This window comes from Alligator mississippiensis, chromosome 2 (genome assembly GCF_030867095.1).
Source record: "Alligator mississippiensis isolate rAllMis1 chromosome 2, rAllMis1, whole genome shotgun sequence".
NCBI lineage: Eukaryota > Metazoa > Chordata > Crocodylia > Alligatoridae > Alligator > Alligator mississippiensis.
Window position 1 is genome coordinate 290,850,592 of NC_081825.1, and position 27,838 is coordinate 290,878,429.

At 44.0% G+C, this 27,838-nt stretch overlaps 1 long non-coding RNA gene across 1 annotated transcript in view; it reads right to left on the bottom strand.

Moving 5' to 3' along the window:
* Positions 1 to 24,136, bottom strand: part of LOC109281252 (uncharacterized) — a 155,139-nt gene extending 131,003 nt beyond the window's left edge. The window contains exons 1-3 of the long non-coding RNA XR_009459638.1: positions 23,155 to 24,136; positions 22,060 to 22,249; positions 18,467 to 18,722 (exon numbers count right to left, since the gene is read on the bottom strand). This is a non-coding gene — a long non-coding RNA (uncharacterized LOC109281252). The remainder of the gene's footprint in view (positions 1 to 18,466; positions 18,723 to 22,059; positions 22,250 to 23,154) is intronic.
* Between the last annotated feature and the right edge of the window lie 3,702 nt (positions 24,137 to 27,838).

Here is a 27,838-nt window from a genome sequence, read left to right on the forward strand (position 1 = left end):
CTGAGATTCTAATGTCACAGAAAATATCACTGAAGCCATTCCACAACACCCCATTAAGGACTACCTGCAATTCCACCTATTTATCAAGAGGCAGTGAAAGCCATTAAGCAGATAAAAAACAACACATGTGGTCCAGCTGAAATGTATAGGGAAGGTGGAGAAAAGCACTCTCACCAACTACACATCATTATTATGAAAATCAGGAAACATGAATAGATTCCCAGTGACTTCAGAGATGCCAGAATCATTACCATATTCAAGAAAGGAGATAATTGCTGCAATCCAATCTGTCATGGTATTATAGTCCCGTCTGATACTTAACATTCAGAAGACTAAGGTCCTCCATCAACAAGCTCTTATTGAGCAGTTCCCAGCTCTGGTAATTCAGATTCATGATGAAACTCTGGAGAACATTTAATATTTCCTGTACCTCAGACACTATCTCTCTCAAAAAGCTGACATTGGCAAAGAAACCTAACATGGCCTCAAGTGTGCAAGTGCAGCCTTTGGATGCCTGTGGAAATGGGTGTTCAAAGATCATGACATCCCATCCAAAACCGAGCTCATGGTTTATTAAGCAGTTGTGATCCAGCCTTACTGTCTGGAGCTGAGGTGTGGACAATGTACAGGAGACACCTCAAATTGTTGGAGAAGTACCATCAATGCTGCCTGCAGAAGATACTTTGAATCCTGAGGGAAAATAGATTCACCAACATCAGTGCCCTCTCACAAGCAAACACCACAAGCATCAAGACAGTGATTATCTGATATCAACTTCGCTGAGCCAGTCATGTTCTCTGGATGTCTGGATGTCCAACTCCAGATTCCCAAAGGATGTCTTATTATTCCAGCTCAGTCAAGGCATACACTTGAGAAGAACTTCAAGGATGTCCTCAAGGTCAGCTTGAAAAAAATGCAGCATCAACATCAACTCATCAGAGACTACTGCCCAGGACTTCTCCAAATGAAGGAAGAGTTTGCCACAAGGATCTCAGTACTTTGAAACCTTATGACGACAACATTAGATGGAAAAATGAGAGCGGCAGAAACATCAGGTTGCAGACGGTATCAAGAATCTGCAGCCACCCACCCTACACGGAAACATGTGCCCAAGTTGCAGCAGAGTCTATTGATCCCAAATCAGCATCATCAACCAACTTGGACCCACAGATAAGACAATCATGGAAGACAGTCATCCTCAAATGCAAGGGATTGCTGAAGAGGAGACACTCCCACACACAGCTGGAAATATCCTGACCCACATTCTTCTCAATAGATTCACTTTCCTTGATGGGGAGATTCTACCCAAATTCCAATGCAGTTTCAGACCACTTTGAGGTACAATAGATATGATCTTTATTGCTAGACGGCTGCAGAATAAGTGCTGCTAGCAACACAGAGATTTTTACATGGCCTTTGTTAACCTGACTATGGCTCTTATTTAAATCAACAGAGAAGCCTTGTGGCAGTTCCTTAGGAAATCTGAATACTTGACAAAATTTATTACCATTATCAGACTTCTTCACAGCAACATGACAGAAACTGTCCTAAGCAATGACTTGGAAATGGACTAGTTCAGTATTAGAGCTGGAGTCCATAGCTGAATTTGATATTCATTGAAAATTGTGGCATTTGTGCCCACTCGTTTGAAGAATTAAGTCAGTCTGGACTGCTTCTCTAAAGCGTATGAAATATGTGGATTCACTGTCATTTTCACAAAAACCAACTGCTTCTCCACATATTACAATTAGAGGGAAGTCCATGGAGAATGCTGAGCATTTCCCCTACCTGGGTAGCCATCTTTCCCCAAAAAGTAAATAAAGATCAACACTGGATAAAATCTTCCTATGCTGCCTTTGGATGGCTCTAAAACTGTGCCTTTGATGTTCATGACATTAGGACTCAAACCAAAGTTCTCATCTACCAGAAACTTGTCATTCCTACCCCATTGTACAAGTGTAAAACTTGGATGACATACTAGAAACACTTGAAATCTTGGAACATTATCATCGGCAGAGTCTTTGGAAAATCCTTCATATCAGTTGGAAGGACAGAAAAATGAATGCCAGTATTTTGGCTCAAGCAAACACCATCAGTATGGAAGCCATGTTTATATGGCACCAACTCCATTGGACAGGACACTTTACAAGGATGCCTGACAACTGGCTCTGAAAACAGGACCAATAGTCACTGCTCTAGAGGGGCAAGAGAAGAGATTCAAGGACACCTCAAAGGCCAATCTGAAGAAATGTGACATTAACATCAATATTTGGGAGACTCAAGCACTGTGCTGTGCCCAGTGCTGCTATGATGTATAACAAGGTATGAAGCATTTCAAGCAAATTAACTTCACTATAGAAATGGATAGCTGAGAGAAACAAAAAGAAAGAGCTGTGACCCAATATCTCCAGGCTCTGTTCTTTCCTTCTGGAACTATTTGCCATGTCTTCTGTCAAACACGTGGCTCTCAGATAAGCCTCCTGAGTCATCTGTGGATTTACTGATCACCAGCGATCCTGGTTTTCTCTGATAAAAAAATCCCCAATTTTCACATTTAAAAAGTAACCCCAAATCCCCACTATATATATTAGTGGTGTTTCACTATATATATTAGTGGTGTTTTAATCACAGATCCAAGGAGGTGATACTTCCCCTCTATCGGGCGCTGGTCAGACCACAGCTGGAGTACCGCATTCAATTTTGGGTGCCGCACTTCAAGAGAGATGCGGATAACCTGGAGAGGGTCCAGAGAAGGGCCACTCGTATGGTTAAGGGCTTGCAGGCCAAGCTCTACGAGGAGAGACTAGGGCACCTGGACCTCTTCAGCCTCCACAAGAGAAGGTTGAGAGGCGACTTTGCGGCTGCCTATAAGTTCAACACAGGGGCACAGAAGGGAATTGGTGAGGTTTTATTCACCAAGGCGCCCCCGGGGGTTACAAGAAACAATGGCCACAAGCTAGCAGAGAGCAGATTTAGATTGGACATTAGGAAGAACTTCTTCACAGTTCGAGTGGCCAAGGTCTGGAACGGGCTCCCAAGGGAGGTGGTGCTCTCCCCTACCCTGGGGGTCTTCAAAAGGAGGTTAGATAAGCATCTAGCTGGGGTCATCTAGACCCAGCACTCTTTCCTGCCTATGCAGGGAGTCGGACTCGATGATCTATTGAGGTCCCTTCCGACCCTAACATCTATGACTCTGTGAATAAAAATGTGGATTTTGGGTTACTTTTTTAAATCTGAATATTGCAGAATTTTTTTTATCAGAGAAAACCGGGATCCTTGATGATCACTTTCCTATTTTACTAGAAGACTCTATTCCTCATATCGAGGGACTACCAACAATTGATTCTGAAAGCAAAGCTGACAGTAATGGAGAGAGCCAAGTCAGGCAAATCCAAAACAAGATGCCTCAACGTGCATCTCTGATGCACCTGTTAAGCAAAACCATTTTTATTTGTCTTGCAATGACATATTTTTCAAGTGTAATATAATCACCACAAACCTACCCAAGGCAGCATTTTGAACTCAAAAAGAAGTTCCAGAGATGCCAAGAAAGCCACAAGGAAATGTACTACCGCTGCTGACTTTATATGGGTTGTGTACAGAAACCAGAGTCATGGATGGAAGCCTAAATGCTTTAGAGTAGTGGTTCACAACCTTTTCAGATGCAAGGCACCCCTTGTCTGACTCAGGCAAGGCACCCTCCACAACTTTTGTGAATTGAGCAGCACCCCATTTCAAAAACTAATTTATTTATTAGAGGCCTTACCTCCTTGCAGAGGGACTGGGTAGTGAACAAGACCAGGGCAACAGCCAGCTAGGGACCAGCTTAAGCCTGTACTTATGTCCTCAGACCTCACAGCATCCATTGAAGATCTCATGACACCCCAGGTTGAGAATTACTGCTTAAGAGGGATGTTCCAGTGAAGCTCAAATGCCCTGACTGAGATTGAGGGCTTATTATTCTATGTGCTATACAAATGTATAGTGAGAGGTAGTCCCTGCCCCATGGGGCTTACAGCAAGAAGAGACAAGACAATCAAAGGGTAGGAAGAGAAACAGATACAAAGAGGTAAGTAACTTGCATGAGATCACTCAGTAAATCACTTCTCTATGATGGGCTGATAAGTAGATCCAAACAACTGCCTTAAATTATGTTAAATTATTCAACCTTGATGCATTCGAAAAAGTGTACATTCCAGTATGTTCATTAAAACATTAAAATCTGCCTGATTCCTTCTAAACAGCTCATTCCACAGGTGTTGTTAACATCCCTCTCTTGTTTTTAATGGTCTTGATGGTCCACTAATCAAGCTAACCTTTTTCTGCAATTCTGCTGTCTATTAGGGGCTCCTGGTAATGTAACTGCCATTGCAAAGGAGCTGCAGACCATTTTTAACTTGTTCCAATTAAGTTATATTTGTTTTGAATCAATCTTCAACTGAATAATACAGCCCTAGCTGTATATTCGTAATTAATCTAGTTCTTTTTACCTGGAGAAAAATAAGTGGTGTGTTATAGGTGATGATGCATCCTAAATCTGCCCATATATCCACTGATTGCCCCCTATTTATCCCCTTCCTCCCCTAATTGCTATTCACCTATGCCCTCCTGGTGCAAGCTCCTTTTAACAGAGACCAGCTTTTTTGTGAATAAATAGGAGACTTTAATTTCCAGGAAAAGTCAGTCAGCCTCCCTCTACAGAGAGGGGAAAGCAATTAGCAGTCAACACTGTATCAACACACCTATGCTACTTCCGGGTAGGAAGCACAAACAGAGTAGTATGGCATGTTTCAGCCTGGCATGACCTGACCTAGCATGGTGAGGGAGGGTTACTGATGGGCCCTATGGGCTGGAAAGTCAGGACAAACATAACCAACAACAGGAGTTCAGATTCTTACCATCAGGTGAGGAATTTAAAAGCATACAGGAAAAATAGGCTGGCCCCATGCCACCCTGCTTGGAGATGAACTGCAGTTAACCTGCTTGTAATGAAGTTAATGTGAGTTTAGGTGCCAAGTGCCCTTCTTCCCTTTGTTACTGGGTCAGCACATAACCCCACTTTAATTTTAGTTTTAAAGGTACATATTTTATGTATCTATCTGGCAGCTTGTGTTTAAAAGGAACCCTTTAAATCAATGTATTGCTTCACTGGCAAATAACCTAGTTATTTTGGAAGAGGTGAAATGTGAAGATCATCTCTCTATTATAGAAATCTGGCAGTCACCCTTAGCACCAGCTGGAGATTATACAAGGCCTTATCAGGCAAGTCTGCCAGTAGGGAGCTGCAATAATCTAATCATGATGTGAGAAATACCTGGGTAACCAAGTCAAGGTCAGTATAGCCACAGACCGTGGATATTTCTTAAAAGATAAGGGAGCATCTCAAATAACTTTCAGGCTCCCATCTTGCTGAGGTAGACAAAAATTAGATTTCCAGTGAACGAAAGAGCAGGTAGCAATGGGCAAAGAGTGTTTCGCCTCAGATATGGCTGCCTTTCAACAGCGTTCGAGTCAGTGATCTCTGTGTATAATTTGTACATAACAGCAATGTGCTGCCAATATTTTTAAAAGCTGCTGCCACAAAATTCGCTCTCCCAGCCATGATACAGCCAGTGCACTGGGTTGTCAGGAGGTAGGTTTATTTGCAGAAGGAAATTAGAAAATCTGTTCATTTTTCCCCTCCTCCCCATTGAAACAAGAACTTTGTCATATCATAACCAAGGAGGGAGTAAAGAAGGGTATTAAAAAATCATGGAGATTTTGGCACAGATGAGGCTATGATCTGAGGAACATACAGGGCCAGATCCTATTCCATGTATGAGGTGTCTGTATGGTACTTCTGCCCTAGTGAACCCCCTGAAACACCGGTAATGCAAAGGGTGGATGGACTCTCCTCATCTTGGCTACTTTTTGTGGCTAAGTCTTGAGATTAAGATAGAGGAGTGTTACAAAAATAGGTATGTCAAACAGCTTTCCAGGGGCTTGAGCAGGATGGAATAGATTTCACTCCTTGGGTCTGTCTACAATGCTTCCTTAGCACTCCCACCCATCTGCTCCTACTCCACGTGAGCCTAACCCAGAAATGAGGTAGTGAAGACACCCTAAGGATGTTGCCATCTTCTCTTTCCCCCTGCTCTGTCTTTGACATGTTTGAGAGAAGTGGTGGGGTGTACCACCCAGCATGGCTTCACCTACTGACTTCCAGGTTGGACCTGTGCAGATCAGATGAGTAGAACGCAATTGAGAAGTCTCTCCCCATTGAGAGTGCAATGGACATGGAGGTAGACATATCCTGAGATGCCTACCAGAGATGGGAGCAGGCAAACTAGACACCAGGCACATCAAGGCAAAAGGACAGAGGTCACATTTCAGCACATTGTTGCTATCCCCAGTTTTGCTGTGACTAATCTGTATTATATCTGATCCAGCATTGCATTGTGATAGGCACTGCACACATGTGCAAGAAGTGGACAGTGCCTGGTCCCAGAACTCACAAGGCAGCCTTACAACAGAAAGCAAGCAAGTGCTTGGGAGAGACAGGAGTGGTACCCAAGGTAAATTGGTCACACTGGTAACCAAACCCTGGACTAATAATTTGGTGCCCAAATTCATTTATGCTTATGACATTGTAATGAGTAACTCACTCAAGTTATCCTTGAATAATGGATGACCAAACCAGGTATATTTTGACTGCTAAACACTATGCAAGCAAGAGTACCCCATGTAGTGATGAAAAACATCTGTCAGAGATTTTTATTCCTGCTTCAGTCCCACCCTTATCTTTATCAACCCGTGCTAAGAGAGACATGAATAAAACGGAAGACCTTGAATGTATCATCTCACATCAGAACTATGGAGCAGAACATGGAAAAAGCCCAGCAGATGTACAAATTCACACAGACAAATATGGTTTATCAAACAAGCAATTAGGTGCTATTTTATCTTTGTTTTAACACTGCTTATTGCTCACTCTCTTTTTCCCGTAGTCTAGAACAGTTATAATTAGGAAAATAGCAGTAATGAGCTCCTTCAGCCAAATACATGCTCCTATTTTATTCCATGAAGAAAAGTAACAGACATAATGACAGTATATGCTCCCACCAAATACAGCCAGACCTGTTTACCTCAGGTGAATATTGTGTTAAGAATAGGTTTTAATTAAAAGAAATAAAGGAATAAAACAGTGTAAGCTATTTAAATAACTTCATGGGAAACAACTGCATCCTTTTGTATTCTCTTGTCCAGGTATACAGGACAAGAGAATATACTTGGATGTTACTGCTTATAATGAAGTTACATTTTGCTCTGATAAGACTTTAGTAATGATCTGTGGGGATTTTAACTGATACATCCCACTTTCTTTGCCTAATAGACCTGCTCTGCTGACGGCGTCAAATACTTTGGTTAGATCCATGAAGGCGTTATACAATGGTTGGTTTTGCTCTCTGCACTTTTCTTGAAGTTGCTGCTGGGAAAATATCATGTCTGTGGTTGTTCTTCCAGCCCTGAATTCACACTGAGATTCAGGGTAGACACAACTCACTAGCTGTTGTAGGTGCATCAAGAGGATGCTTGCAAAAGCTTTGCCTGCTGTACTTAGTAGCAAGATACCTCTGTAGTTGTTGAAGTCTCCCTTATCTCCTTTATTTTTATACAGAGTGATGATGTTTGTGTCATGCATGTCTTGTGGTACCTCACCCTCTTTTCCAGCATTTGAGTAGCAGCTGATGAAGATATGGTAGTAGACTTTCTTTACTGCACTTGAGAATATCCTCTGGGATACCTTCTTTTCCAGGAGCCTTGCCACTTGATAATGAATCAATGGCCTTGCTTAACTCTTCTACAGTGGGCTTTACATCTAACTTTGGCATGACTTTTAGAGTTGGTATTTGGTCCAGTGATTCGCTGGTGATGTTTCTTTCTTGTGTGTATAGCTCTGAGTAGTATTCAACCAAACGAGACATCTGCTTGCTTCTATCTGTAATAGCTTCGCCACTACGTGACTTGAGAGGGGCAACCTTGTCAACAGTAGAGCCTAGAGCTTTCTTCAGACCATCGTACATGACTTAAGTTTCCTGTGTCTGAGGTTATCTCTAGCTCATCACAGAGCTTAGTCCAGTGCTGATTTGCACAGCATCTGGTTGTTCTCTGTACCTCGATTTTTGCCTGTCGTAGTCTTGCTTTGGATGCTCTCAGTTGGCTTCTTTTTGTGTTCCAGATAGACTGTGTTCTTGATGTTGATGAGAGGTAATAGTTCTTCTGCATTTTTCTCAAACCAGTCCATATTGGACAGTCTCTTTTATCCAAATGTAGCTTTAGCTGTTTCATGGATTGCAGTTCTTAAACCTTCCAAAATTTCCTGTGCCTTCTTTGATAGCGACTTCCCAAATATGCTGAGCAGGTCTATTTGCGGTCCTAGTAAAGATAGGATCACCACCAATCCTGTTATGTCTTATAGGTTCCTTCCATGGCAACATGACAGCAATTGTTTAGTTTGATGGGTCCACTTTGGACAGCTTTGAGATGAAAAGCAGAGTGAAGCAAGGATGTGTTCTTGCCTCTACACTCTCTGGAGGCTTCTTCCCGGTACTCCTGAACTGCGCGTTTAAAGACATGGAAGATGAAGCGTACCTTCACACAAGATGAGATGAGAAACTCTTCAACCTGTCACAACTTAAGGTAAAGACTAAAATTAGAAAGCTGCTTATCAGGGAGCTTCTATTCGCTGATGATGCTGCCCTTATAGCCCACAATGAAGACCTACTACTAAAACTCATGGACCACACCTCAAGAGCTTGCCAGGCACTTGTTCTTGCTATCAGCATAAAGAAAACAGTTCTGCTAAGACAGGGAGTTCTACAAGATCCATCAATTGCTCTTAATGAGAACCAGCTAGAAGTTGTTCAAAAGTTCAGCTACCTAGGCTCCACAGTGACCACCAACCTCTCACTGGATGAAGAACGTAACATTCGCATTGGAAAGGCTGCCACCACCTTCAGCAGACTAACTAAAAGAGTATGGAACAACTCTAAGCTTACCATCAGCACCAAAATGCTAGCGTATAGAGTTTGTGTACTCAGGACTCTCATATATGGTGGGGAAATATGGACAACTTATGCACGTCAAGAGAAAAGGTTAAACAGTTTCTACCTGCACTGTTTACGCCATATACTCAACATCAAATGGCAGGATAAATTTACCAACGCAGAGGTTCTTCAAAGGGCAAATTTACCAAGTGTGACAGCCCTACTCAAACGGAGATGACTGCACTGGCTAGGCCATCTAAGCAGATTGGAAGATGGACGCATACCCAAGGCCATGCTGTACGGGGAACTATGGGAGGGAACAAGAACAACAGGATGTCCCAAGCTTCACTACAAAGTCACATGCAAGTGAGATATGAAGACATTTGGAATTGATCCTGGCCAATGGGAAACCTCAGCAAGCAATCGGAACAAGTGACATTGTCATCTCCACCAGGGCATCAAAGTCCATGACAGGAACTGGCTCCAACAGCTTGAAAAGAGTCCGCAGGAAGCAAGCAGCTCCCGAACCACCTACTTGTGACACATACACTTGCAACCACTGCCACAGCTCATGTAAATCTTGGATTAGACTATTCAGTTACTTGAGACACTGCAAACCATATATGTCACAGGCTGTAATATCCACTGTCTCTCGCAGATGAAAGGATGCCAATCTTTGCCTAATATAGGTAGCAAAGTCATTTTGGTTCTTTCAGTTCTTTTAGTCTGGTCAATCATATTTCTACAGTGGATTTTTTCTTCCTGGCCATAGCAATGAAATACATTTATTGACTTCACACCCAGGGGTTCTAAGCAGGTATCTGTCCTTGTTTAATTTCACAGTAAATCAGGATTTCAGTACATTCTTACAGCTAAACTGGTATTTACAAAACTGTAAAAACTGGAAATGGGAATAAATCTAGCTTAAACTAATAGAAAACAATGTCAAACAGCTACAAGATAACCAGATTTCCAGTGAAAAAAAGCCAAAAGGTGCATTGTATACGTGTTTCTACAGAATTGCTGGGCAATACTGACAACCTTGAGTGAGGTGGGGATAAGAAAATGAACAGGAAAACATCTACAAAGGAATGGAAGTGGATAATATTCTCCTATCATGGATCATGACATAAAAATCCTCTCCTGGAGTAATACTAGTGGGACCTTATGACTGGGTATTGTTGCATGCTGGTGCTATAAAATCACAAGTAAAATTTAAGTTGTAATAGTGCAATAGTGCAGGCTACAACTTCCCTTGAACTGACACCACTGCCTTGGCATGGGAAAGAGAAGAAGAGCCAGGATAAAGAAGCCTCAGACAAAAACATCTGATCACAATAGGGTCCTTTAATCCATTTTATATTCCCAGTTTCAGCGTTTTATATGTGCTTCCCTCAGCAGAAGTAAAAAATACTATATTAGGATTTTTTTTAAAGGATTAAAAAAGTAATGCGTTTCATTTTTCTAATTCTGACATGATCCTTATAGTTTTTTCCTTCTGTTCTCCCCTCGTTTTCCTGTGTCAGGGCTATCTGAAGGAATGAAAACCTACCATCTAATGCCGGTCCATCTGATGTTGTTATAATTATTTGTACTGAAATAGAGCCTATAAACTCAAGCTGTAGGACTACGCATTGTACAACGCTGACCAAAAAGATAGTCCCTACTCTCAATGAGCTTACAGTCTCAACTCCCCCGTGCTCTCTCAGAAGACACACACCCCGTTGGCTTACCCCACTATTCACCCTATCTAGGCAACTATCTCTAGCAGCCCAAAGAGTTCCCTTGTTTCCCAGGAGACCTGCACTGCAGCAGCAATACCCAAACCAATATTTCTGTGGTCACAACGTTCTCACTTGATAGCGTTTTTCAACCTATAGTCCTTCCCTTTTCATTGCACTTCAGACTCTGTAGTCTAATTGCCATAGGTTTTCTGAGAGGCGGCTTTATGCAGTGAAATCCCCTGCCCTCTGAAGTCCAGCACCACTACCCTCACTTAACTGGGCCCCGCTTTAATAAGAGTCTCATTGTTCGTTTCGGCATGCCTGTGTGTACAGTACCTAGTTCTGTAACTCTAGGACCCTGGCTTGCCTGTTGGCAAAATTTTTAGTATTTAAACAAACTCTGTGCTTCTCTGCACTCAGAGCTCAGCTCCGGGGTTTTATGTATGAATAGCACAATTCTGGCCTTTATTCAGCTCCAGCCAAAAGCTGAATACATAAGACTTTTGTGTGTCAAGTTGGGAATTATTTACCATAGACTTAAAGAAATCAAGGCCACCTTCACATTAGGTTGGAAAAGAATACAACAACAACAACAACAATCAGCACTGAGAAACACTGATCCCCAGGACTGCACAGATTTAACCACACACCTGGAGATAACAACAATTTAACACCCCGATAAAAAATGATGGAAAGGCTCTTTCAGAAGGAGCGAAGTGAAAATGCCACTGGATAGCATTAAGCCGACAGGAAAACTATCAATCTTCAGCTATGACAGGTGTGATAGAGACCAAAAGTGATGGGCCCTAATGGCCTTTCAGACTAAGAGGCATGTAAAAGAATACCCCAGGAGAGGCATGTCATTTTTCAGTAGCTAACATTGAAACACAGTGACCACAAAGACAAACACATGTACACAATCCAAATTAAAGATACTCAAGAAGGACACCATGGATCCAAAAAGTAATCTATAAGATTACTGTCAATAGCTCTGAGAGAATAATGCACACATTTTCTGGGAATATTACTTCAAGTTCAAAAATTAGATTTGATTCAATAATTTTCAGAACGTTTTTACCTACTTCATGAAATGCTAGGAGTACTGAGCTAATGTCTTGCTAATGTTAAAATTATTCTTCTCACTTTGCTATAAAGTAAACTGGAGTCCCCCCCACCCTTTCATTTTACTGCTTCTTGTGGTAGAAGTACCTGTTGGGGATTTCCTAATGTAATAATATTTTGAAGGAAAAATAATATATCGAATTTTCAGACTCTACCTGCAGAAGCCACAGGGACTTTATTCAGTTGTAGTCCAAAGAAAGTTAATAGATTGGGGAAGAACTCATTAATAATCAGAATTATAAATACCAGCCAGATGTCTGATACCTCCTTTTTGGAAAAGGACATATCACCAATTATTAATGGCATAGAGAAATAAATGATGGCTAAAAATGACTAACAGCCTTATCCTGGGACAGGCATGCTTGGAATTTGAACAGGTAACACTAAGTAGCTGAACAAACCCAGTTGTCCTTTGAAAGGAAACAAATACAGGTTATGAATAATTTGTATTAATAATTACATGGAAAGTCACTGATTTTAAATCATAATGAGAAAAGGTCATTTAAAGCAAACGGGGACTGATTCTATAGCCAGAAAACTCTATGCAAGTTTTTCAACTGATTTCAGTGGGAACTGGAGCAAACCCTTGGTAGCTAATTAAGATAGTCTGCATTATTTGAAACTGCTGCTACACAGACACTGCACAACCAAGACCAAGGACTCATTAGCAAGGAGCATGAAAACAGCATCATTCCTTAACTGTTAGCTCAGTGCAAATGCACTAGAGCCATGAAGTAGCCCCCTGGAGAGCAGACATTTTAACAAGTACCGAAGTAAAGGAGCCCCAGATCTTTAGCCAGCAACTGGCAGAACAATAAAAAATACCCTGTCCAAGTCAGCTGGCATCTGTGGAGTACCAGCAGGCTGCAAAGGGCACAAATTGTTTACAATATTGGGGCCAACACTGGAACAATTTAAACCAGAGGAGAGTAGATTTAATAGAGTTTCAGGTAGAAATTTCCAGTCTGGAGAACATTCCAGCAATTCTAAAAAAAAAAAAGAGAGAATTTCATCTGAAACCATGAGAAAAGTGGAAAACTCAACATTTCACCTCAACAGGAAATTCTGAAAAAAAGCTCACTTCAGGAAAAAATATGAAATATTTCCACTAGATTTTTTTTTAGCATGGAAAACATGTCTCAACACAATGTTATCAACTCTGAAACATTTACACAAAATAGTTCAATAAATTGGGATTTTCCAATAAGAATTTCTTGTTGAAAAATTTCTAGCCAGGTCCAATTTCAAAATCTATATACCAGCCAATGGGGTTCAAAGGTTTGTTTGTTTTTTAATTGAGATTTTCTTTTTAACTAAATACACGAAAGTAATTCCTTAAAAACGGAACAGATCCAGAAGCCTTTCTGTTTGTTCTCAAAATGCAAAAAGGGCCCTCAATACTGAACAAGAACTGCCAAAAATCATCTTCATATTCATGCGGAGAAAGCAGCAGCTCTTTACCCAAGTTTAGTCCTTACCCTCTCCAGATCATCTACGTGGTAAAATTTTGCATTGCCGTAAAATGAGTAGCTGCTGCTTAAGATTGGGCTAGATTTTCTCTCTCTTTTTTGTACATGGTGTACTCATTCTTACCTCACTCCAGTAGTAGCTACAATGAAATCAGTGGGGCTAGCCAGAGAGTAAGGCACTACCTGTGTGCAGGCTTTCATCATGGGGCACACAAGGGACTGAACCAGAGCTCCTGAGCTACAAGCATGAACCTCTTCTGGGGCTTGCAGACCCTGATCTCCTGCAGACCCACACAAGCACATGTGGGCTATACCAGAACCTGGCCCAATGCCATTGCATTAAATACTTGTAAAAAGTTGTGAATTTCAGTGAAATCGGTTCATTTCGGCTCATTTTCACTATTGAGTACAAGATCTCGGGGTAAACTTTCCAAAAGCATCAGCAAGGAGGGCCATCCATAGCTGCATGTGTGAACACTTGGGGGCTGACTTCCCTTTCAGAGCATGTAAATGCCTAGAGAAGGACTGTGCCAATTGCTCCTCGCTCTGCCTCAAACAGTCGAAAAGGGTCACCAGTGATTCTCCCAATAAAGGGAATTGCCCACTATCACCAGTAGCGTAGAGCTGGATCCACATAAAGCTTGTGACCAAATCAGAAGAAAACAAGGAAGGGGCAGGTGGACCAGCGTCTGCAGTCCCTGAATAGCCCAGGCTGAGGAGGACAGAACAGCAGCTTCAAGCTACCTCTCTCCTCTCAGCCTTGGCACAGCTGAGCCCAGCAGAGCTGATGCACACAAACAGATGTGCCTGTACATTGTGAAAATCCAATAACACTAAGGTCCTTATTTTCATTTCTAAACACTTCCATGTTCACGTAGAGCTGAGACCAAAGGGAAAATGGCAAACTTGGTCTTGAGATTACAGAGCCTCGGGTTGTTCCCATGCTATTAAGAGGCATAGGATCATCCTGACCCTGCAGACACCTCTGCATTCCCCACTACAAGATTTAGATATGCACCGCAGAGATTTCAAACACCCCAGAAGACAGCACTGCATAGGCTGAAAGAACATCCCCAGGTTAAAATCCTGATGACAGGGAAGAATTCCTATGGCTTATCTTATACAGGAGATCAGGGCTGATGAGCAAAATGATTTGTCAGGAGTTAAAAAACTTTGACTATGATAGAACCATTGAATATAGAGTGCAAACAATACAATGGGCCAGAGGAGGGCAACACGCTCAGCCCAATGTCTATTGTCTACCTCAAACCCACAAAGGAGGAAGAAAACACAAGCTGACCCAAACTCTGCAACAAGGTTGCTTCAGATGCATAGCAAAATTCTCCATTGGATAAACCAGTCATTTAATTTTAAAACTACCTCTCAAGGTAGACCTGTCAATTTTGGGGACAGGGAACTGTAATATAATTTATGTTCATACAGCACCTTGCACAACGGTGCCCTGACCAAGTTAGCATTCTATACCATGTTATAGAATATTAATAATAATTAGAGAAATACCAGGGCTGTATAATAGCTAAACTACTGCTCCCCAACCACAACATCCAATGCCTTTGAAAAAAGGTCAACATTTGCCAACACTCAGCCACCACACAATTATCATAACACTTTCTTACCAGATGGAGGAAGTACAACCCCGGTATCTCAGACACTGCACTATGGTAACAGTGGATAAATGCTGGCTTAATAAGGTCAAATGTTGTATATTCGGGCAGCAGTGGCCACTTAAATTTAACTAATTTAACTTTGCTCATTTAAATTGCAGGGCAAGGTGGGCATGCTGGAGGGGAGGGACAGAATCCAGCTAGATCTAGACAGGTTACAGAGGTGGGTGGATGAGAATAGGATGGGATTCAATGCAGACAGGTGCAAGGTGCTGCATCTAGGGAGAAGGAACCAGCAACACACCTCTAAGCTGGGGAACACCCTTCTGGTCAACACAGTGGCAGAAAGGGATCTTGGAGTCATTGTTGACTCCAGGATGAACATGAGCTGCCAATGCAAGGAAATGGTCAGCAAGGCTAAGCGCACCTTGTCTTGCATCTGCAGATGCATCACAAGCAGGTCCAGGGAGGTGATCCTTCTCCTCTATGCAGCATTGGTCAGGCCACAGCTGGAGTACTGCGTCCAGTTCTGGGCACCCCACTTCAAGAGGGATGTGGCTAGCATTGAGAGGGTCCAGAGGAGGGCCACCCGCATGGTCAAGGGGCAGCGGGGCAGGCCCTACAAGGAGAGGCTAGAGGACCTGAACCTATTCTGCCTCCACAAGAGAAGGCTGAGAGTGGATCTGATGGCTGTTTACAAACTCACCAGGGGCAAACAGCAGGAATTGAGGGAGGCTCTGTTCCCCCCTGGGCACCACCAGGGGTTACTAGGAATAATGGCCACAAATTGTTAGAGAGGAGGTTCAGGCTGGACATCAGGAGACATTACTTTACTTCTAGGGCTGCCAGGCTCTGGAAGGGGCTCCCAAGGGAGGTGGTGCTCTCTCCTACCTTGGGGGTCTTCAAGAGGAGGTTGGACAGATATTTGGCTGGGGTGATATGATCCCAGCACCCATTCCTGCCTGGGGCAGGGGGTTGGACCTGATGATCCGTTTAGGTCTCTTCCGACCCTAAGTGCTATGATACTGTGAAACTCATTTAACTTCGGCAGGTTGTGTAGAGACTAAAGGGCTAGAAGACGTGATTGTCAGCCCTTACAGTTTGCCGTCTGGAATATAGCTGTATAGCTGACTGACAGGTCTCTAGTGTTCATAGCGACTGATGTAGCAGAATTTTAAGGAGCAATACCTGTCTGATGTCTTCCTTCAAGGATGACTGCTAGCAAACTGTCACCAACCCCTCACACTTAAAAAGAATGTAATGGATGAGGTGGAGTTTGGTGGGGGGACCATTTTTTTTGCATTCCCCAGTGAAATTTAAGGGCCCAGACTTACCCTTTACACACTGGTTGGATGCTAGACAGGCACACAGGAATCCTTGTCAAGTTGTCCTTCCAGCGAGGCCACACTTCAATCACATCTCACTTGGAAATACATTGGTTTTAGGATTCAAGAGTGCTGGGTTCAGGACCTAGTTTGCTACAGATTCCTTGCCTAACCATGACAAAGTCATTTGATTGCCTGTTGGTAAAGTGCAGGGGATATTATGTACCTTTCTCCCAGCCTTTCACTTTCTTACAGAAACTCAAAGCTTTTGGAGGCAAGGATTGAATACAGTGTCCAGGACAACTTTGGCTGAGGCCTCTAGATGTGTCTATGGTCCAACAGCCCTACAAAGAAAAAACCACAAACCGTCATTTTGTCCTCCTGGATGTTTTATTCTCTCTCTGTGTTAAGAGGGAGGCGCAACTGTGCATTTTAATAATCTACCCTCATAAATAGATGTTCCTCTTTGTAGAAGAGCTCAACAATCAAGCAAGAAGAGACATCATCCAATGAACCAGAGGAATTTGGGATTTGCAAAAGCACTTGAGGGAGTTAGTTACTCAAGCCTCAATAAATATCCACGAAAGTTGTGTGTACCTAAGTCCCTTAGTCTCCTTGAGGATGTAGGGATAAAACAACTTACATCCTCTGGAGCTTTCTTTCTCCAAGTTCCCTAGCTTTTCTTTTCTTACACTAAATGCCTGTCAGGGTGACTCCTCTCTCAGCAGAAACACAGAGCTGTACCTAAAATAAATTGCTCCACAAATCAACAAAAGCTGAAGTTAAAGGGCTGAGTGGCTCTATGGATATCAATCGTGGCACTCCATCTGAGATGCCATCTGTGGCTGCGGCTCACCCAAAAAGCCCATGTTTAATTAATGTGGCTGTAATTTGCTCAGATTTTAATAGATCATGGACCCTTCTACTTAATCACTGCATGCAACGTGGCATATTGGATTCTCTGCAGGATGCGTTGAGGGCTGGGGAATGAGCTAGCAGAGACTGAACTACCACTCACCCCCAATAAAAGTTCAGGTCACTGCAAAGGGCAGTGGTATGGAGAGAAGCATGGGAAATCTCAGATTGCCTTTGCCTGTCCTGTACCTGACCTGTAAATAAATAGGAAGATTGATGCAGGCAGTGTAGCCAGCACCTTAACATTGGAAAAGACAGGTATTGCTCCTTAAAAACACATCAGCAAATTAAAGATGGAAAACAGGGAAAGTGTGAAATGGATAGAAGCCCGTTGGTATAACTACGCCTCTTTCTCTGTCCACAAATGCTAGGTCCACTGCAAGTTGCACAGCAATCAACTGGGGGGGGGGGGTAGGGAAGAGTCAGCTCTTGAGGCAGAGCTGTGCTTTCTCCCCTCCAGCATGGTGAGACTGAGGTGTCAGGCAGTTTAGAAAGGGTGTAAAAAGGCCTGGGGTTCAGGTGTAGTGGTGGCTGGGGGAGGTGATGGGGCTTTTTCACACTCCTGCCCTTTCCTTTTAATTTAGCCTCAACCCTGCTGGCTTCATAGAAAAGGACAGACAAAGAGGAGGCTTCGTTAGTACCCCCATAGCAGGTCAGGAATCATCTCTGCTTGCTTGCCAAGTCACATGCGTTATGCAGCTGAGGGCTTTTGGGAAAAAAAAAAAGTCTTTTCAGCTCTTCATTCTGCTTAATCCATCCTGTGTCAACAGGTCCCATTTTAAAAATAACATTTCTCACCCCCTCCAGGCCCAACTCCACACATCCCACATTTCCCTCCCAGACCACCATCCAGCCGACATCGTCAGACACTCGCTTCCTGCTGTTCTTCCCACAGCCAAACCTTATTCTCTGCCAAAGTTTGCAACGGGTTGAATGGAAATGTGCATGCATGGTGACACTCAGTTCCGGCAGGCCAAAGCTAAGGGTCAGGGGACATGCCAGCTGGTCAGTCAGCATTCAGGACTAGAGAGGAAGAGGTTTGATCACTGCAGGTGGCACTGTTTTTCCCCAAACCTTTTTTCTTAAGTTACATAAACACATGGGCTTCCTAAGAAGCGGGTTCTCTCCAGGTCCATTTCCAAGCTATTTGTCTTACATCGATGTCATGGTAGGGAGCAGGAACAGAAACACATGCGTGTAAGATGCAGTCATGCAAATGCTAGGAGTATAACCCAAAATGAAAAGAAAGCAAAAACCTACTGATTTCGGATGAATGACTTCTAGTTGTACATGCTGGAAGTGAGAGGAGCATCAGAGCCACCTGACTGTAAATGTTCGGATGGACTGGACTGCTCATCAACATGCAGCAGTGTTGTAGTGCTGCTGTAGCGGTGATGGTCCAGGAAACACATAAGGATCAAGGTTGGTGAGATAAAACAATATCCTTTGTTGGCCCAATATATAGCTAGGAGAGATGTTAGACAAAGTTTCCCACACAAAATGCCCTTCTTTTGGCCTGAAAAAGAAGCAGATACAACCTAATTAAATCCCACTTACAACAATTAACACTGAATTAACAATTCACTTAACCCCATTATATTAATGAAGGTCATCACTTAAAATCGGAAGTGGGCAGTAAACCTGTGGAGCAAAGGGAAGTTCCTCTGGCTGTAGCACTTTGCAAAAGCACTACAGACAAAGCAAAGAACAAGGCTATAATTAAATCTAATTATGTAAATGAATAAGACCATTCAGATGAGGAGCGGGCTGTTAGCACCTGTGGAGCCCAGAGAGGTTTGCAGAAAACAAGTATAAAGTGGTCTGGGCTAATCTGCTTACCTTTGTGTTGACAAGCGGGAGAGGAGGGCTGCAAACAATTTCATTTTAACACCTTGAACCAAGATGCAGGGAGCTCAGTTCAGATGAACCCTGGGTGATGTCTTTCTACAACACTTAATGACGGGTTCCAAGCACTATAGTGAGCAGCAGAACATTTTCAGCTGGGCTGGCGGGCAGTATGGAAGGACAAACTGTGGGGACTTTTTCATGACACAGGAAATCTAGGACATGAATGTCAAGGTGCTTCTAGTCTTCAGTTAACCAATTCCTGCTACACAGCACAATTCACGGAGCTGTTTCTACTTTGCAAGCAATGCAACCAGCCCTTAACTAAAGAAGTGCCAGAATTCCCCGTCCACCGCTCCTTGAGTTGTATGCATCTTTTTTAAATCAATGGTCATTCTGCAATGTGCGTGCACTTCAGTCAAACACTGTGCAGGACAAGCCAACAGGCCTGTGCGTGTTTTCCTCTCCTTTGTTGATATATGAAAAACCCAAACAGACAAAAGAAGCAGGCCAGCTGCTTAGGCAGAGGAAATGGTGAAAAAAGGAATAACTATGCACTCTGGACCTGTCCCATCTATTTATGGCACAGTTAGGAACTGAGTCCAGGTTTCCAGGCCAGTAAGCTAATGGCCTAGCTAGTGCGCTGTGCTTCCTCAGTCAACAACATCTGTTTCTACAAAGACACCAAGCACTCTGCTCCCACTGATTCAAATGAGGACAGCAGAAGAGACCCGGACCCAAGCAACTAAGACCTTAAGGTCTTTGTGTGATCATAGCAGGCTCTCCAATATAGCAGACAACGGCATGCTGTGATCCAATGATGAGATGGGAAAGGGAGGAAAACTCAGGCTGAGAATATGGCACTCATTTTTAAGTGGCGGTAATTAACTCTGGCATGTGATAGATTTGCTACCATTTGAAATCTTTTGATCAAGACAGGTTGTCTCTCTGAACCTGTAGCTCAACAACACATGGCTTGGACATGCTGACATGTTTCAGCCGCTCTCTGAGCCAGGGAGTCTAACAGAGCTCTGCTTCATGCATCCTGTGATGTGCATTGTATAGCACAGGCCTCTGCACAACACAACAGGTCCCAAACGAGTCTGGGAAGAGCCTCTTAGAGGTACAGTTCCCTACACCTTCCCATCTCAGGCAAACATAGCAGCAATGACAGTCAGCACTACAGGTAATGAAGAAATCAAAATAAACAACTAATTAACTACTAATGTTCAGGTGATCTGGGCATGGTCACATGGCTGTAGGGGGTCTCTCCGAAAATATCAGCACCTCTCTGGTTAGTCGGTCAGTAAATCCACTGGTGCTGGTTATGTACTGCCCTAAGGCTCAGCCATCTTGAATTACTGTGGTTGGCACTTGGAGGTGAGCTGACCACCTTGCTTGCATTCATCTTCTGTCCTTCTGGGATTTAGAGGAGGGGTCAACCATTCTTTCACGGTATGTGTTTGTCGGGGGTGACAGCCACGTGTGAGTGTAGCCACTTGTGATATCAGTGCTGTTTTTAAGCATTGTTTCCCATTGCAGATATCCTCACCACCATTTTCATTAAGTGGTAGCAGCTGACAGGGTCCTAAACTGCATTAAGCTTTTTATTTTGCCTTATTTGTCTCCTTTGGCAATGCCTTACCAGCGCAAGCTTTACAAAATGTCTGCAGGTGACAGCCTGTGTTTCACTGGGGCCATTTTGTAGTTTCACAGGGTGAAAGAGCGCTCAGGGTCTGAATCTGCAGCTTCTTTTAGTAGGTGTTTTACTATGTCAACCCCCACCTCCCTCAGTTCATGATATTGTACACAATGAAGATTAGTCATGATATGCCTAATCCAAACAATGCTGCCAACTGCTTAGGAAGTGTATGCCCACTAAACCACAGTCCATTGTCAGGCATTATGTTGTCAAATAACCATGTCTGCAAACAGATTTGCTATACATGAACACTTGTCTGGTTGTAGCATCTTCTGGTAAAGCGATCTTAAAGAAGTGAGACTAATAGGCTATGACAAGTGCAAATAGTTGTTTCCAGCCAACATAAACCCACCGGGTGTTTGCACCTCCCGGTGCTGTTGTGGCCTCCAACTTCAGACTCTGTATACCTTTCTGCCTCATGTCTCGTTTCTTCAAGTATTTGAGATTCTCCACAACATCCACTGTGTCAGCGAACTGTCCCTGCTCTACCAACTGCAGTCGAGGAGGGGGAGGTTTCTTTGCCTTGTCAAATATTAATGCTAGGTCTTCCTATAGTCTCCTTCAGGGGGTTTTGCCCCAGATCCCAGTCACAGCTGGGGCTCCTATTGGTACTTAGATACTAGCCCATAACTCATCTGCCCCAGATCAGTCACGAGCTCTTCCTCTCATTTCACCTCCTCATGCAGTAGTCCTCACACTATGCCATCCAGTTGCATGCTTTGACTGCTCTGTCCAAGTTAATTTAACCCTTTTAAAAACACTGAGGGCTGCAGAACCAACTATTGTCACAAATTAAGCTAACTTTGGACTCGCATCGTTTTTGCATGCAGATCGAATGAAGAGCTGTTTAAGCCTGCTTCAATTGTTCTCCACATTTCCAGAGTTTTGATTCTGATGGGGCTTTGAACTACATCAGTGGTCCACCCAGTGTCTTCTTAGTTAATTTTGGCATCCAATTTTGTTCAGAAGAAGAGAGTCTGCTAGAGATCTGCTTCACTTGTCGTCTGAGTCCTGAGCATAAGCCTGTACACACAACACAATACCTGTTCCAACTGGCTCTTGTGAGAGCTTCTTCAAGGTACCATTCCCCACAACTGGGTAAAATTGAGTAACCTGGGCAATACAAGAGGTCAGTCTAGATCAGAAGCTAGCAATCTTTTACCAATGGCAGACTGAAGCAGTGCTGCTCAGCCCTAACATGGGAGGGTGACCCAGCTTCCACTGCTTCCCTTGCCAAAAATTGCCACTGCTGCCATATGCCATTGAATAGTACCAATTCCCCATGCCACTGAAAGCCTCCACTTACCGTCAAATGCCACCGTGGGCTGGATCTGGTCCATGGGCTGTAGGCTGCCAACCTCTGGCCTTAGATAATCATGAGAGTCCTTTGTGGCCTTAATATGGAGATGTAAGTGATGCAGCTAGCTAGAAGTCAGAGGGCAGCAACCAAGATAAGTCAACCATCTTCAAAAGAGCAAGGTACTTAGGAATAACATCTGTCAAAATCATAAATGGAAAAATAACAGGAGTCAAATTTACAGCTGAAGCTAAGAAATTGATACAGCAAACAATGTCTTTCACAGGGCATGAAGAGGCAGGGTGTGGGAGGGGGACAATGGAGTGCCAAAAATAAGGAAAACACATCTGTTGTACTCTTCTGATGAGCTTGGCTGCAAAATTTTAATTATATCTATCAAAGCAATGTTTATGTGATTAAGACAGTGTCCGCAGTTTACCAGCTGGAGCAATGGGCATCACCAGTCTAATGGAGCCAATTTTCTTCTATAAAATAATCACCAAATTGCCTGCATCTAGCTATTAAAGGGATTTCAGACTAAGCAGATGGACAGTTAGGATTTAACAAAACAGTTAGCATGGAACAAAAGGGTCACTCGTATTTCCTTTCCTGGATAAAAAGCCCTGACATTAGCTGTGTTTGTGCATGCAGTTTCCATTATGGGAAAAGAACATGAAGTCTAATGGTTTTTTGGTTTTTTGCTCCTCTCTGTGGCCTGTAACATTCATCACTTAGTTTTGCTCTGGGCCAATGGTGGATGGCAAGGCAAAAGTTAAATGTGATCCAGTGAATGCCCAGTACTTTCTGTGAGGACAGTGCCCAGACACAAAATGCCCAGTCTGACACTGAACCCAGTTTTTGTTCCATGTTCATTTACATAAGAGGAAACTGAGCTTGGGGGGTGGAAACACAAGAAACACATTTGGAGGGACACAGATAAAGAAAATGGTGGTCCAGACACAAACCAGAAGAAATTCATGCCTAGGAATATGTCCAATTGACATGTGAGCCAGACTGTGCACACAACACTAACAGCTGGAGTTACAGGCAGCTGAACTCTAATGGAGTCAATTTGCTGCTGGAAATAATTACTAAATTACTCACATTTGTCCACTGAAGAGTTTTAAGTCTGAGCAGATGAAAGTTGAGGATGTAACAAACTGAGCACAGAGATGAGTTGCTAGGTTTTCCTTTTCCGGTGGATGACAACTGAAAACCCAGGATGTCCAGGTGATCGAGCCAGGCTCCTTGTATTACTTAACACAAGTGAGGAATAAGTCAAATGTGTTAATACTTCAGTTCACATCAGGCCCAGAGGAAAGCCCGTTTGGCTGAAATGTCAGCTGATAAATGAAAGGATTTATTTAGGGAATAAACAAACAACAGCCCTTTTAGTAACAATGCTTTCAATTTAACACATTTCCTGCCCGCTGTCCCCTCCCTACCCATCAAAGTGGAAAGGAGCAGAGCAGGCATTAAACAGGAAGAGGAAAGTGCTCAGTTATAGGCAATAGTAAAGCTAAGTTATTAAGCAACACACAACAGAGCTAGCTGAATATGTACTGGACACCAGACAGACCAGGACTTTCCAAGGACAGTGGAGCAAAGTGGTTAAGCCTACCTACCCACAGAAGGTATTCCGAAAGCAGCCATCACTGAAGTGTCTGAGCAGCTTTTATGTTGCAGTTTTTAAAAGGCTGCGAATTCCCACACCTGAAAAAATATGGTTCAGCTCTAGAGAGTTCAGTCATTTCACACAACTTCCTAGACTGTTCAATTAAGTCCACAGGCGTTTCAAGAGATTCCAAAAATAGATGAAAAAGAAGAGCAAAAAACTAAGAGGAATTACCCCTGTGGGTATTATGGCATCACCAAAGTCATTGGGAACTTTGCCTTTGACTTTAATAGGGCCTAAGAGGCAAATCCCAAATTAAGTCCCTAAAGTAAAATGCAGGCAAATTTAAATACCTACCTAGGCTGCCTATTCACAGGCTCTGACATGTTCTACTTAGAAAGCACTGGAGCAGACTCAATTAATCAGAACGCTCTAGTTAGATCACTCTAGCATCACCACGGTATCATGTGTATTCAGTCCTCCCACCTTTCAAAATGGCTGTGGGGACGCTTTAACTACAGTTCATCCAATGAGCTTTAGTTAAAGCTTCCTGCAGTCATTTTTAAATGTGTGGGGGGCTTAATACCTGTAATGCTGTGACACTTTAATAACGGCTCTCCAGGAACCACTCTAATTAACTCCGTCCCCGCTCCCCACTCCCCAAGCACATCCATAGGCAGCCCTAAGTCCCAAGCTGTGATCCTTAAAACCTGACTCATCTGCTCCTACAACCCCGGAGGTGCCTAAATGCCATCATTCCTAGACTCCGTAGGCCCCGCCGCTTGGGACTTCACAGTTCCTGGAGCACTTAAATGTGCTTTACCTGCGCACACGCAGAAGTGCCTCAGTTCTCACAAAGCTTGGCAGCTCACCACCTGGGCTCCGACTTGATCCAGAAAGGAGGTATTCCTTTCCCTACCACAACCAAGCAGCTAAGTCCAGCAGGCATGTCCTCCAAGCACCTAGTACAGCATGTGGGATCAGGGAGAAATGTAATAGGGGCCACTGCAACATGGGTTTCCCCCCACTTACTGGGCAACTGCTTCTATCCACACAGGTATTGTATATAAAGTAGGTGGCACCAACCCCCGCTCCATATTTCAGTAAGGGGAGAATGAGCCTTTCTCCATTTCAGGGTATAAGATGCACAGGACTCCCTGGCACAGCCCTGCGAAGGAGCCGACATGCCCATATTGTGATTTGTAATGCTAAGTGCATGTATTTATTTCTTTAAAGGGAGGCAGGGGGTTCTGGACCTGATTAGCACTCTGCAGACTAGCAAGGCGTATCTGAAACAGGGTCAGAGGTGATTTACAGCAGAGGCTGCGGCTAAAGCATGTGGCAGAGCTGATAAGAGAACCCACGCACCTTGCGATACATGCGTGTGAGCCAATTTAAGCAGCTTGCTCATGTAAAATACACACACGCACACGCACACTCAGACCCCATTTATACAGTGTGTATCAGATGGTGGAACCGAGTCTGTACAATAAATAAAACTTTCTCTTTGAAGACTCGCTCAGTTTACTATAATACACTCTTAGAACAGTTTCCTTTGGAAAACACTCTTTCCATATCAGTCTCACTCCACGCACTAATATGCTTCCCTCTGCACTGCATCTTAGAGATGCCCACTGAGAGCCAGAATCAGGACAACTGCACCAGACAGTGATCTCACTCTGCATATTGCCTGATCATTTCAGCAGACGTGTTAGCTAATGAGCCCAGGGCACTTGGAGCACGATGGCATCACTGGCTCTGGATTTCAACACAAGAACCGAGGGGCAAGGCTCAGTCACACCATGAACTCCTCAAAAGCAATTTGGAGAGAGCTCATTCACAGCCAGCCCTCAAATCTCTCATAATTACCCCTTCAACATAAGCCCGTTGTATGACTCATGCACCCTAAATAGATTAGAGACACAAATGAGGTGGTCTGCACACAAACCATGATAAAGATGCAGGTAGTGACTGAGTAAAGCTATTTCAGTCATCTGCCTTCTAGCAAAAGTATCATCTTTCTCTCCTTCATTTACTAGCTCGATACAGCATTTAATGGCTGTTCTTAGTCAGTATTACCATAGAAGATTTATCCTGCCGAATATGTCTTCCTGATCCAATGCAGTGCAACTGCCACGTTGAGGTAAAAGTTTTCAGATTTTTCCATTATGCAGCTATTTTAAATTTGTTAAATTAGTATATTCATGGGAATAGCCTCACTGCCCATCTATTGGGTAAGTTATAAAGAGAGTGAGCATAGGGACTTGGAAGTCACCTGAGCAAAGCCCCGTCTGGAGTCATGAAGTAGGTGCTCTTCTGCCTGTCTCACTTGGAGACCCCAATCCAACAGGCATCCTCAGACAACAACTACTAAACTGAGCCACACACAAAACAAGGCAGCAAATAAAGAGGAAGGGAGCCTCGGGGGAGTGGTAATGGCAGCCCAGTGTTGTCCAGTATCTCGTTAGCGAGGCCATGTGGAATGTAGGAGGCCTGGGTTCACTTCTCTCATTTGCTTGAGAAGATCTGAATCTGCATGTTCTGCCTCCCGAGCAAATGCTCTACCAATCCACAGTGTAACTAGGGGTAAGGCTATCTCAGTCCTTCCCATCAAAGCTCGTTCACCCAGTATGAAATAATTGAAGAGTCATTGGTCAGTGAGAAAGCAGGAAGGCATGATTCTATACCATGCCTATTAGGGCACTTACTTGGGAAAGGGAAGACCTGAGTTTCTGTCCCTTTTCCAGTGATACCCAATACAAAACACTTAAGCACTCACTGAAGTAGGTCTAGAACCTAGGGCTCTCCCACTCCAGTCAGTGTCCTAATCACTGAGATGATGAGTAAGGAGGAGGAAGTGTGGCATAAAGTGACATGTGCTGATGTCCTATGTCCAGTCCACATTCACACCAGAGTAAAGTCAAATTAGTCTACTATAAACCTGTAGTATGCCCACATCCAAAGTATGGAAGAGGAATGGGGCTTCAGACATACATTTCACCTCTAGCAAATTTAACTGCCCTCTCCATGTACTAAGTTTCTGGATCCCACCCTTAAGCACCCTTGTCTGCTCATGCCTTGGAGCCTAGGTGCCAGATTTGAGGCCATGGATTCAAGTGGATGACAAGATGGTTGTATTAAATCATACTTCAGCAAGGCCTGCCGTGGGTAGTAGCAAGGTTCTGTCCATCTCAGTGTTGTAACACCTTAGTCTATGAGCAGATCTAGCCCACAGCACTTATGGGGGGCATCCTCTTTCCAATAGCTCTCTTCCTTCCACCTGAAGAGGTGTCTTACTGGGCCTGATTATTTGTTCCTGGTGCTATACCCAGTTGGCAGGAAGTGCAATTAATCCAGGGGTGGGCAAAATATGGCCCATGGGCCATTTCTGGCCCACCAGCCCATTCTATCCAGCCTGCAGGGCCCCTAAAAAATTCAGAAAATTAATATTTATCTGCCCCTGGTGCCTGTCAAAGATGACACCACCAGGGTCAGTAGGACCCAGGGGGAGCTGCCGGCAGAATTAAGCAGCCAGAGCAGTAAGGCTGGCCCAGCCCTGCCTCACCACACCCCCAGCACCCCCTACCTCCAGCTCCAGCCGGAAGCCTCTGCCTAGCAGGGGCTTCTGGAGGCTTCTGGCCTGGGGCTGATCCTGCTACCCCACACTCTTCCCCCACTCACTGCCCCTTCCCCCCACTCCCTGGCTGCCACACTCCGGCGTCACGCGGTTCCCAACCGCAGCACTGGGACTGCAGGAGCAGCTGGGACTTAGTGCCAGACCAGCAGGGGGACGCAGAAGCAGCAGCAGAAGGGCAGTGGTGGCAGACGGGGGCAAATAGCAGCGAGCGGGAGCACAGGGCCCGCGCCAGTGCCCCAGGGCCAGGAGCGGCAGGAGTGCAGGGCCTGGGCTTGCAGGAGCACTGGTGGGGGCTCTGTCTGCCACGAGGGGAGTGACAAACCCTCCCCCTCCACACAAGCCACAACCCTCCCCAGCCACCCTCCCCCCACACACTCACAGCCCCCCACAAAACCCATACCCACACCCATACACCCCACACCTATCCACCCACCGATATCATACACACACCCTCCCCCACACTCTACATACCCACAAACCTATACCACCCTCCCACCCACACCCCCCTCCCCACAATATACAAGAGTAAGACTTCA